Source organism: Myodes glareolus, chromosome 7 (assembly GCF_982192425.1).
Source record: "Myodes glareolus chromosome 7, mMyoGla1.1, whole genome shotgun sequence".
NCBI lineage: Eukaryota > Metazoa > Chordata > Mammalia > Rodentia > Cricetidae > Myodes > Myodes glareolus.
In genome coordinates, this window is record NC_142032.1 from 80,619,242 (window position 1) to 80,632,560 (window position 13,319).

A 13,319-nucleotide genomic window follows, 5' to 3' on the forward strand; every position below is an offset into this window, starting at 1 on the left:
GCTTCTTGCAATTGTGTCTTTCTTAAGTAGGTAGCATTAACAGAGATAAGTGGGACACTTGTAGCATGCCTCTTTCTCCCAAGGTTCAGGGATCATTTTAGAAGAGGGCAGAGAAAAAAAAAATCGTAAGAGACAGAGGTGGTAGATGCCTATAGTGAAAAGTATGTTTTGGACATAGCAGGGCAGTTGCATACTCGAACTCACAGAGGTTGTGACACAGCACACAGGCCTGCTCAAGCTCAAGCCAGGCCAGATCCCATCACTGAGAAGTCACACGGGCAAGAGGTCGCACCACTAAGTGAGGAGTTAGTGATCACTGATAACTGTGGGCAGAGGGAGACAGAGCTTTCTTTAAGCGTGTGGCCCCCAGTAAGGTGAACACACTGTAGCTGGGCAGTCACACACCCAAGAGTTTATAGGCAGTACTAAGTTTTTTAAAATGAGGACACAAAGTTTTGTGAGAATGGAATGGGAGGTGGTTCTGGAAGAAACCGGAGGAGAGGGTCAATGTGATCAAAATACAATGTATAAAATTCCCCAAAATAATAAAAATATATTTTTAAAAGTTAGAGTATAGAAGAAAATAAAATTAGAGTCACCTTTTAAGAAACAAAAAGGTTACAAAAGCCAAAGAAATTGCCTTGCGTCCCCTAAATGACAGCTGGTCCTCGTTCTTAGGTCTGTGGCTCTCCCTCAGTTCTGCAGCACCAACCTTCCTGACTTCCGCGTCTGATGGGCACCATACAGGCTTCTTGACCCCTGAGCCCTGCAATCCATAGGTCACGTTTCTGCCAATCACATTCCAGACCTTCGCCTTCCTGCCTATATTCCTCCTTCCTGGCTCTCTTTTACCTCTTAGGTTTTTTTTTTATTAATTTTGCATCCTTTTCTTTCTTAATTAAAAACATATTACTTATTCATTATAACCAGTGGAATAATGCAAAAAAAAGTGCAAAGAAATACCTCTGAGTTTCCTCTCCCATCCCTACCTCTCTGGGGGAACCACCGTCAGCTACAGCGACCTGAAGTGCGCTTCCACCTCTCGTCAATAGTCATGGAAACACTTTACACACATACAGTCCCATATGGAAAGGCCATCTTGGCAATCTGTGCTTACAGAAGTGGGACTTATTATACGCTCCTTTCTATGGCTAAGTTGTCTTCCCTCATATGAGTGTAGCCCTGCTTGCTCATATAAAATCAATGAGTACAGTGTCCTCCATGGAGCACATAGAGGACTGCCTCCTCTGAAGAACATTCAAGCTGCTTCCGTTTCCCCACCACCAAAGTAATGTTTATCACAAACACCCTTGAAGTTTATCTTTTTCAAAGAGAGATGCTTTTATTTACATAAACTGATCCATAAGGCGAGGTTGCTAGGCAAGACGTCTATGTGGCTTATTTTTAACAGCGACTTAAATGCTCCCAGTGTTATTTGTTGCATTTTATCTTCATACTAGCAATATATGGATGTATTTCTTTCCTAACATTGTGTCAGCCTGAGGTGACTTCTGTCCCCTGTTCTCTTTCCAGTTAGATCCTGGTTTTTCACCCAGGTGCAATGTGCTACTTTCTGATAATCCTCAAACCCATCAGCCATGTGGATGACAGCTTGGCGGACCAGCCCGGAAGCGTCACCCCTGTTCTGCTGTGTTGTTATCTGTTTCAAGTAAAATCTTGGCATATTAGGAACACTGACATTTTTTTTCCTTACTTGGGTGTTGCAAAACTATCCCCAGTTTGACTCTGACTTCTTGGGTTTGTTTGGTTTTGCTTTGCTGTTTTGATATTTTTTTAATTTTTTTTTTTGAGACAAGGCCTTACTCTGTATTTCTTGGCTACCCTAGAATTCACTGTATAGACCAGGCTGGCCTCAAATTCACAGAGATCTACTTGCCTCTGCCTCCTGGTGCTGGGGTTAAAGCCATGCGCCCCCACCCTTGGCTTTTTCATTTATTTTTAAGAGAATAGATTCACTTTCCAGAAAGAGAGGGCCAAGCAAACAGAAAGCAAAGTTTCCTGCTTCAGGGTGGGTCTTCCTGCTTCATACTATCTGATCAAGACAACCTCTCACGAGAGTACCCAGTGGTTTGTTTGTCAGTTGATTCCAGATGCAACCATCATGCCAACCTTCAGTATTTTGTTGTAACACCACACACACACAATGCAGCAACAAATTAAAACAAATGCATACTAGTCAGCACCACCAAGGAAGACAGCATCCACTGGCCAAGGTTCTTTGTTCAAAAGAAAATGCAGGATATTATTTCCAGAGGGAAAAAAAAGAGGAAATATGTTTGACAAAAGAAGAAGAGGGTTTCCACCTAATTTGGGTAGGTCTTAGCTTTCTCTGTGAAGACAGCACGCTTTAGAATCATCACCCAGTTTTGTCTGGCCAACAAAGTCAATGCGAATCAATTCCTTTCCTAAATCCTCAAGGCCAGTGCAAGACCCTGAAGTCAAATCTGAAAGACACTTTAATACACAGTAGGAGGGCCAACGGTAAATCAGGTGGCATTACCACTGTCAAGGAACAGGTGGAATGGATCTGTCCCTCTCACCCTCCATGGAGAGCAGACATCAAATTGTTCATCACCATGCAGACCTCAGACCGCTCCGGGGTGTGTCCTGGGTACCAAGCAGCCTGAGACAGACCTCTCAAAGCACCGAACAAACAAAAGAATCCATGCCAATGAGAGAGCAGGCCCATAAAATCTGAGCTCGAGGAACCAGGCTCTGAAATCCCAAGGATTCAGTGAGTCTGCCCTGCTTCTGCCTGAATATTCAAGGCATGGAAACTCAAACTACCGAATAGTTCCCTGAATACACCTCCAATCCAAACCTAAATAATTTCAGTGCCTTCTGCCCACCTGTCCCTCAATATTGCAGAAATGCTAAAGGGTTCACAGACTGACATAAACAAGTAACCCTGATTTAGCGGGGCCCCTCCCCTGCAGGTTCTGCCTCTTTAAGTCAGTCAACCACAGGTTAAAAACATTGGGAAGAGGTAAATTCTAGAAAGTCCCAAAATTCAAAACTTGTTGCATTTGAAGTGCTATGCTGAATGATAACAAATTGAAATAATTTGCAGGCGCACCCTGCTGCAGCCCCCATCACGGCAAAGATGCCCGGCAGCTCCCCAGCCTTCTTGGCCTGGTATTGTTCCACATGCATCTCGCTCCTGTAATCTGCAGTTCTGCCTATGGTGCTTGTGTCTGGACTGATTATTTGCAGACTTTTTTCTCCTGTCATTGTTCCCTAAACAATACAGCATAATAACTATTAACATAGCATTTACATTGCATTATGTACCACAGGTGATCCAGCGGTGATTGAAAGCTCCGGGAGGAGATGCATGGGCTGTAGGAAAATGTGTTATTTCGTATGAAGGGCTCGAACATCTGCAGACTGACACCTGTGGGGGTCCTACAGTCAACCACTGCAGCTATCAGGGACATCCGTGGGAGCCGTGTTGGGTCATTCATAAACACACACTGAGCTGGTTTGTGTAAAAGCTGTATCATCAAGTTCTTGCACATGAGAGCTGCTCTCATCTCATAGGTTAATCACTTTTGCCCATTGTAAAAAAATACTTGAAGGAAATAGCTTAAGGGCATACATGCTTGTCTGAACTCACAGTTTCAGGGGATTTGGGTCCATCGTGGCAAGGAAAGCCTGTGAGTTGGTTCCATCCACGGCCTTGGAAGTACGGAAGAACTGTTCACAAACCTGGAAGCAGAGTCTGCATCCAGAACCCAGAGCTGGCCCTACAGGTACACCCCTGTGGCCTACTTCCACCAACGGGGTCCCTAGAGGCCTTCAAAGTGGTACCACCATCCAGGATATGGCACACAAGGCATGAGCCTACAAGGCACATTGCAGGTTCAAACCACATCAGCTGGGCTGGATTCATGTAGCTATACTTCTCTGTCATTTCTCAGGGAGGTACCTAAGCACCTACAGCAATTGCAAGAATGTGGGAGAGCAAGTCCACCTATCAAGGGCATCCCAAACTTCTGTGTACGTACATTAGCTTCACTCACATCCAAGGACCAAAGCACCACCAAGAGGCAGAGAATAAACTCCACCCACCGTGAGGCCATGACAGTGAACGTATAATATCATTACAAAGGAGAGCATGGGGCAGTGGCACGGTCAGTCACAGCCTGAATAATGGGATATAGGACGCCTGCAAAGCTCACAAGCAAAGAGTATTCCACAAGCAGGGGCTAGTAAGCAGTAGATAAAAAGACAGACACCGAGCCTACAGCTTGCACACATTATTAAGGACCCTCTTGTAGTCTCTACTCCGGGTAAAAGCTTACTCTTGCACAGAATAAGGCTGAGCTACGGATGTGCACCAACTGGACAAGAGGACCCACACATGCTCTCTGTCCCTTTCCTCTGTGTTCTCAAATCATTCTCACACCTGCGGGGACATAGTGGCCATCAAGAGAGCCATTACAAGCAACAAGCAGGAACAGAAGCGAAGGCGAAGAAAATGAAGAATGTGAAAATAGGCTTTGCTACAGGGTGGATGTGTTTTTTTCTGAACTTTAGTGACGGACCAAAGAAGAAAGGGCAGAAGAAAGAACCTCGGGGCATTTGCACATGCTTTGCCCACCAGGTCTTCACAGAGCTGACGACTCCTTCCCTAGCCTTCAGCTCTAGTTAGACTACTGCCTCCTCACACTTACCCAGACACCTCTGCTCCTCCCAGGCCTCCCCTCCCCAACTCAGTGAAAATCTGTGTAGCACACAGTTATCGTCATTGAATTGGCTAGGACCTACAGACGGCTCTACTCTTCCTTTTTCTTTACCACAGTTTTTATTATCAGCCCTTCTCGCTAGAAAGGACTCATGCAGCGATGTCTTCAAAAGTGCCTGGACCATGGCAAGGGCTCAGTATAACTGTGGAGTGGATGGATGTGAAGAAGGGGAGACGGCGGCAATACCAGAAGAAAAGAAGAAGCAGAAAAGCAAAAGATGTGAGAGAGGTAGCAGAAAGGAACAATACTAGGTCACACTGAAATGGAGAAAAAAAATAGATAGATAGATAGATAGATAGATAGATAGATAGATAGATAGATAGATAGATGGATGGATGGATGGATGGATGGATGGATGGATGGATGGATGGATGGATAGATAGATGGAGATTGAGATAGAGATAGAGATGGAGATGGAGATAGAGATAGAGATAGAGACAGAGACAGAGATAGAGATAGTTAAAAACCCTCAAGGCGAATGCACTGGGGAGTCAATGGGTTAAAAGCAACAGCTGCTGCCTTGATAGTCCAGATCCACACAGGGTGACTCAGGGTGACAGTGCTTAACAAGGGTCTTGGGCCTCATTTGCAATCCTTTATCCATCAAACCCTGACCAGGAGGCTCGGGACTGGAAATTGCTGCACAATTTACATTCTTGGTCTGTGCTAGAAGCTGTTTCAGCAATAGCTTGGCATTGGCCCTGCAGGAAGGAGAGGCCAAAGGACAAGCTGTTTCTTGTAAATAAATAATAATAAATTACCATGTTTGAATATTCGCAAGATCCCTCTGTGGTTTGCAGTGACAGTCTGGATTAGGGCTCTTGGTGACAGGGCAGGAACCTGGGGCTCTGAGGTCCTGTTTGCCTACACCCTCTCACATTTTAATTCTGGAAGATTACCACCTATGTGGCCGCTTTTCTTTCTCCTTCTGAGATTCCTGGTAGAATTCTAGTCCCTAGATTTCCCCCTTTTTTCTTCTGCAGATTTCTTACTCTCAGATATTTTCTGGGAGAGTTCATGGGCGGATTCCTCCCATTCATTAGTTTGTTCTTGGGTTCTATTCATTCCGTCATCTGATATCTCCACAGGCAAGATAATGTTCATTTTAACAATATGCTTCGTGCCCCAGATCTTCAAATGGCTCATATTCCTATTTCATGTCTCTAATAACTTATCTCTTTCAATGTATCTATTTACCTGATTTTATTCTTTCCTTTTCACTGATTTTATGTGCATGAGTGAGTGTTTTGTTTGCATGAATGTCTGCATCACATGCCAGCCTAGTGTCCCCCAAAGCCAAAAGAGGCTGTGAGCTCCCCTGAACCCGGAGTTTCAGACAGTTGCTGGGCAAGTCCAGGTCCTCTCGAAGAGCAGCCAGTGCTCTTAGCTTCTGCACCTCCCCAGCCCTTGATTTTTATTTGAAATTATGTCTAATGTTACATCCATTTCCTGTCATAAAAAAACTATTAGGGCCAGGTGGTGATGGGGCATGCCTTTAATCCCAGCACTCGGCAGGCAGAGGCAGGCGGATCTCCGTGAGTTCAAGGCCAGCCTGGTCTACAAGAGCTAGTTCCAGGACAGGCTCCAAAGCTACAGTGAAACCCTGTCTCAAAAAACAAAAGTCAAAACAAAAACAAAACTATTAGATGTTTTGATATTTCTCCCATAAATTCACCATCTTCTGGAACTGTGTTATACCTTTGCTATGCTTGATAAGGAAGGAGAGCAGACTGAATTGATGACAAATCCCTGGCCCGGCCCTGCTTTGTGCTGGTGACCTGGGACAAAGGTCAGAGAGCCCAAGATAACCATTAGGACGCACTGTTTCCTTCCTATCTCTGTGATACTCTGGTATAAGAAGAAATAAGCATGGTGTTAGGTTGGGATTGTTGGAAGTGACATGACATTAAAAGAAAGCTGGCAGTCACCTCCAGAAGCAGAATCGTTCCTTTAGTCAGAACAACTGAAGTAACTGCCACAGGAGAGGTAGAGACTGTGCATGCATGGAACAGGGTGCATCAGATTAAACAGGAGAGAAACAAGTGAACTTTGGGGATGGAAGAGCCCATCTGTGGGTCCGTCCTCCTGCCATCTGGAGGTAGCAGGTGCCCACAGGTTTGGTCTGTGGAGTTCCTTAGCTTCCACAGATATGGAAGTCAAGTCAGCATTCCTTCTGGATCCTTGCGGTGTCCCTGAGGCTGTTAGGACATTAACCCTCACACTGGGTCCTCATCTTCAGTCACAGGAATAGAACTCCTGAGACTGTAGGGCTCTTCAGGAAGGATGTAAGAACAGAATTTTTCTTGTTTATAGCAAGCCTTTTTCCACCACAACTGAGTTTGTTATGGGGTAAGCCTTGGTTTGTCACTAAATGTCTGAGGGTCAGAGGATCAGCGGAGCTCACCCTTCAACCTCCAGGTCTGTTAGAGAGCTCAGAGGTTCAGTTAATTACCAATGACCAATGAGTTGGCCAATCACATCTACTTAAGAGAACCTCTGTAACAGTACCTAAATGATGAGGGTCATAGAGGCTGCGGGTTGGTGAGGGCATGGGGATACCCAGGGAGAACACGGGTGTGCTGACCCCTCCCCCACACTTTGCCCCATATATCCCTTCCATGTGACTGTTCACCTGTGGTATCTGATGAGCATAAGTGAAGTGCAGTCCTAAGTTTGGCAAGCCACTCTGGCAAGTTTGCCAAACCCAGGCAAGTCATCAGGAGAGCCCTCAACGTATACACAGTTGGTCAAAAGTACGATAGATCTCCAGATGAGACATAACCACAGACAAATAATGCAAAATTTGAACATAGAATTGATGTCTAAAGATCTGAAGCGTAGGTTAGTGTAACACACATACACAGGGATGGTTAGAGATTTGGTGAGTGAAAACGGCAGCACTCCCTCCCCCTGCTCTTCCGGAAATGGACCAGATTTAAGACTGCAGAGAATCCCATCTTCTATCGGGCTCACTCCCTCTGCAGGGATAAGCCACAGAACAGCCAGCTCACTTAAGTTCTTGAAAATCAGCTCCTCACCCCCACTCCGCTCCGACCTGTCTCACTGTCAGTCCAGTTGCCTCTCTGGAGATTTCTCACCCTACAGTAACAGGAAGGACCATCTTTGAAAGTTTCCACCCTGCCTGTTTACAATCCATAGTGCCTGGATACTCAAGACCTTTCTTTCTCCCCAAGCGAGACTCAAAGTTTACTTAGAGTCTAGGACTCGTGAACCTTTCTCTCCTTTCTGCACCATTTTCAGGGTTACACTGAAGAAGTCTACATCTTTACTAATGTTCTGTCTTGATTCATTCTCTGTCCTTCATATGTAGGCAATCATGTATGTAAACACACACATATGCACAAGTACACTTCTACATAGCATAATATTTGTGGTTCCATGCAACGTATTTGTAAGAAGAATGCTCATGAAATTCTCCAACAACGGATATTCATGTTTTAAATTTTGATAGAAATTGTTCAGGTGCCCTTTAAACCAATATATCAAATTTCACTGTCAATCTTGGTACCAATTACCCTGCAAAAACTATACACATGGGCTATTTCCAAGTCTTTTGATGTTTACAACAGAAAATATCTAGAGAAAATGATACTGCTCTTTCAATTTGCAATACTTCAGTGAAGGGGAAGATTTGGTACCTTTTCATATGCATATGGTAAAACCTCTCATATTTTTTAAAAGAGAACTTGACCAAAATATTCTTCCTCAAAGGAATTTTGTAAGTAATCTGTGGACTATCCAAGTTACAGAAAGAAAAATTAACATTCTTTAACAATTACAACAAAGCAAATGCCTGTGTTAACTATGGTTTTTTTTTAACATAAACTAAAATGGACTTGAGAGATGGTTACTTTTTCAAAGGTTACTCTTTTAATACCCAGCACCAACATGGAAGCTCACAACCATTCATAAGTTCAATTTGGGGGTATATCTGATGCTTTCTTTTGACCTCTATGGACACTGAATACACACATGGCACACATACATACAGGCAGCAAAACACCATTATACATAAAGTAAAATCAATGCATCTAAACAATGTTTAGTATAAATAAAACAACCAATATGTTGCCATTGTTTTTCACCTCATATAACTCAGCTGCCACATGTTTAAAAACTCACATCGTACCTGTGGAAAGATCCCAGCTCTGCTTCTTAGTGCGCCCTGCCCTTCCAGGTCCCGTAAACCAGACTTGGAGCAGTGAGGGAATGGAGAGAAGGACAGACACAAATACAAAAAAGCTGGGCCAGGCAGGCCATATGCTCTCTGAGAGGGCAGCAACAAACACACCACAACCCAAAACCTCACTGTAGGACCCGCCTTTTCTGTGGATACCCACACCCAATCCAGGCGAGCGCTTTCCCGAACTCGGGCCCGAGAATGGACGACTGCCCTGAGGGTTTGAACGGACACACACAAAAGAGACCTTGCTCACTTACCAAAGAGTAAATGGCCACTTTATTAAACTCAAGTCGGGTATTTATACCAGTGGGCAAGGGGGATCAAAAGGGCAAGGCCTCCTCCCATCAGGAGCAGGAGAAGGTGATTAAAGGTCCCAGCGCCTCAGGCAGATCAGCTGGGAGGGGCAGGTGTATGGGGCCCACTGCTAGAACCTTGTTTACAGGTGGAATCACCATAACAAAGAGAGCCAGGTTCTTTGTAAACTATACCCTCAAGCCAGTGCTAGTGCAGAATCTCCAGGGAGCCGGAGGTCACAAGGCCCTGCGAATCACCAAGGAAGAAAAGGGGAAAGACCTTGGTACCTACACCTCACCATGTTCATTATGGGGGTTTGGGAGAGAAGAAAGCTTTGCCAAATTCCTCTCAGTCCAAGACCTTGATCCTTGACATGGCCGTGTCAAACAACACATTTCTCCAGAACTTCATCCGTTCCTAGACAGTCACTCAACGCTTTCTAGACTCTCCACAGGAATTTGCTCCAAAATCCACACACAAGTGATGGCTCTATTGTATGCTAGCACTCCAGGCCCTACTTTTCTTGTGTTTTAATTCCTCAAGCTTTTTTAGAAATAGCTTTAGGAACTGTATTCCTACCAGGTGTCTTCTTCAAACTTCCCCAGAACTTGGCCTTCATAGGCCCTGAATTCTCAGTAAAAAAAAAAAAAAAGGCAGAAGAAGAGGAGTTTACAGGTTTCCACCTGCCAGCGCATAGTGCACAGACATTCGACTCACAAGATATCACCCAGCATCCTAATTTTGGATCCCCAATAGCAGCACCTGAGGACTGTGAAGTAGTGAGATTATTTGGGAGACAGTTTCCAGAAGCAACAATCATGGAGCAGGGTCGGTAAGGCAGACAAAGTACACTTCACTGGTCAATAATAATAGTAACCTACGGGAGAGTGGTCCTTGCAGTTTGGAATATTGTCTCTCTGAGGCATGGGAAGCTGGGATCTTAGAACACTCTAATTATCTTATCCCATTAAGATTCACCCAAGAGTTTGCTAACTTGATGCTCTTCCACAGTATTCCATGACTTCAGAACGCAAGAAGGAGGGGTGTGTGGTGGTCCTTTCAAGGACATTGTTCCATGAGAACTGTCCCTTCAACAAAAGCTAAAATAGGAAGCATCAGTATTAGAAGAGGGGGATTCTACTGCATACCCCGAGTCTGCCGAGTTTTTGCACACAGGAAATACAAGTTCTTCAGCTCTCCTACAGTTTCCATTTCCCAATATCAATTCTCCTAAGGCTACTGAGAACATATTATCAAATAGAAACATCTCTGTACATTGTGACAGTACAAGAAATATGTATTTGGGCTTTGCTCCAGGTTTTTAGCACATAAGTCCTGACACCTTTGCAATTTCCTAAATGATAGAGATAAAAAGAACATCTTTTGTTGGCCATAAGAAGCCTCTTCCAAACATAGCTGAGTTTTTGCTAATAAGGTAGCCTTTGGTAGACTTACATGGTTTCAGAATATAAACCGACAGCCAGTAAGTAGAGGGTTAGAAGTTTCAATCCCACTGTACAGCAGGAGCTGGGGACTTAGTTAACCACCAATACAAATGATTTAAGCGACGATGTCTATGGAGAACTCCACAAAACCCTAAACAAAAGAACCCAGGGAACTGTATGTTGGTGAATATCCCCATGTTCTAGAAAATCAAGTAAGGACAGACAGCTCACTGGGGACCTTACCGGCCTTCACATCCTACCCAACTCATCACCTGGCTGTTCATATGTAGCCAGTCTATAAGATTACTGGTACTAAGTAAATTGCGTCCCTGAGTTCTACGAGATAGCATGGCAAGCTATCAAATCTAAGAGTTTGGTCCCAGAAACTTCTGATTTTTAGCTTAGTCATGCAAAAATGGGGACAACCTAGCATCAGACACTTACAAGGGACATCTCAAGTTGAAGAGAGGTTCAGTTTTGTGAGACTGAGCCTCTAACCTGCTGGGTTTGATGCTAAATCCTGTATGTTAGTGTCAGAATTTAATTGACTATGGTACATCCTGTAGGTGTCTACAGAGAGCTAGAGAATGGGTTGGTGTGGAAAACTCATAAACTCAGTGTTGGAAGAACTTTGGGAGCTTTAAAAGATACAGATCATAGCAGAAATCATAGCAATCTGCAACTGAGACTTGTCTTTCCTGGGCCTTATTCTGGAAAATTCTCCTTGATGAATGGCTTTTCTTGACCTCAAGTCCTGTTCTAAGGGCACCAGCTTAAGTTCTACCAAAATTACAAGGATATAGCCCACATGTTTAGAAGGCATTTGTGGCTAATGAATGAAGTGGTGGCACTCAGTTTTAATTGTACTAGTTCTTCCTGTTGCTGTGAAAACACTCCACCCCCGTAATCAACTCATGAGAGAATGGGTTTGGTTTTGCTGATGGTTCTTGAGGGGAAAAAGCCTGTCACAGTGGGAAGACACAGCATCCAGTGCCAGGCACTGCAGCAGGAATCCGAATGTGGATGTTCACATCTTTAACCACAAGCAAGACACAAAAAGGGTGACCGTGAAGTGAGGTGAGGCTCTGAGCTCCCAAAGCCTGCTTCTAGCGACACACTTCCCACAGCAAGGCTGTACCTACTAAACCTCCACAAATAACGCCCACCAGCTGGGATGTTCAAGAGTGGAGTCTACGGGAAACATTCCCATTAAAACCACCACATCAGCCGCCCAGTTACCGACAGTATCTGTTCAGAGCTGAACGTGGCGATGGACATCACGGGGAAAAAAAAAAGTTTTTCTATGACATTGTTGTATTCAAGGGCCTGGCCCAGATTCACAAGAATCCCCAGCCAGCCCTCTGTGTGTTGAGTATTTAGGGCCAGTCATACCCTTTCAAATGCTTCTGTTCCTGGACTATAGATTCCAAGTAATTTGAGGAAAAGATGCAGAGAGAAAGAAGACGACCTGGAGCAGAATTTGTCTCTCTTATAGAACTGAACTGAAAAGCATCATGGGATTCCCTCTACAATCTAGAACTGGATACCTGTGTGGTCCACTGTTATAATTAGAACCAGATACCTGTGTGGCCCACAGTTATGGCAATAATCGGATATCTGTGTGGTCTACTGTTACGATTCGATCTGAAATATCTACACGGCTCCATGTTGTGAATACAGATTCCCCACATTGTGACATCTTTTGAAGCTATGCCTTTAGAAGGTAGGGTCTTGCCGTAGACATAAACCGCTCTCACTTGGCACAGACTGAGTCATTCCAACCTCCATGTTTTGACCGTCATAACAGGTTGAGAGCCTCTGAAACCCTGAGCCAGCATAAATCTTTCCCCCTTCGTGCTGTTTCCGTCTAATATTTTGGTCCAAATGATGAGAAGAATAGCTAGCACCTCCACTGGGCTTGCAAGCTAAAAGAACTATGGCAAGCACAGAAACGGCTGCCTAGGCTCTACAGAGGGGAACAGATGATCAACTTTGCTGTCCTGGGAGCAGCTTCGTCTAAGGAAGAAAGGAAGAGAGACATGAGGAAGGGGAGTAACTGAGTGATGGGTGGAAGGAGAAAGACAAGGACAGAGCGGAAGAACAATGAAAGAGGTGTCCATGTGAACACCCAGGGAGAAACGAGCCAAACTCTGCCCCAGTGAACCAGTCTCCTCCTCATGTGCCTCAGAATGCAGAGGCTTTGGAAGAGCTGCCTCCTGGATGAACAAAGGGGACTGTGGGGAAAACGGAAATGGTGCCTGCCTACACCCAACCACTGATTTCCTTCAGGCCTGGATTCTCTACTCTCTGAGATGTCTCCTCTAGATGCCAAAGGGCTTTTCTGTGTCAGCTGAAGGCTTCCCATACAGAGAGCACATCATGGACATTTGAAATGCCAGGAAGGCAGGAACGAAACCTTGGCAACTGCTCTCCCTTCTCCTCTACATTCATGGAAATAACACCTATTTACCACTTAAAGAAGCCTGAGCCTGCCGGGGCTCCTCCAGGTATCTGGATCCACCTATCCTGACACAAAGCACTCCAGGCTGCCTCTGAGAAATGAAATCATTTTCTGTATGTCTGTTTGTGGTAGGGACTTGTCACAGC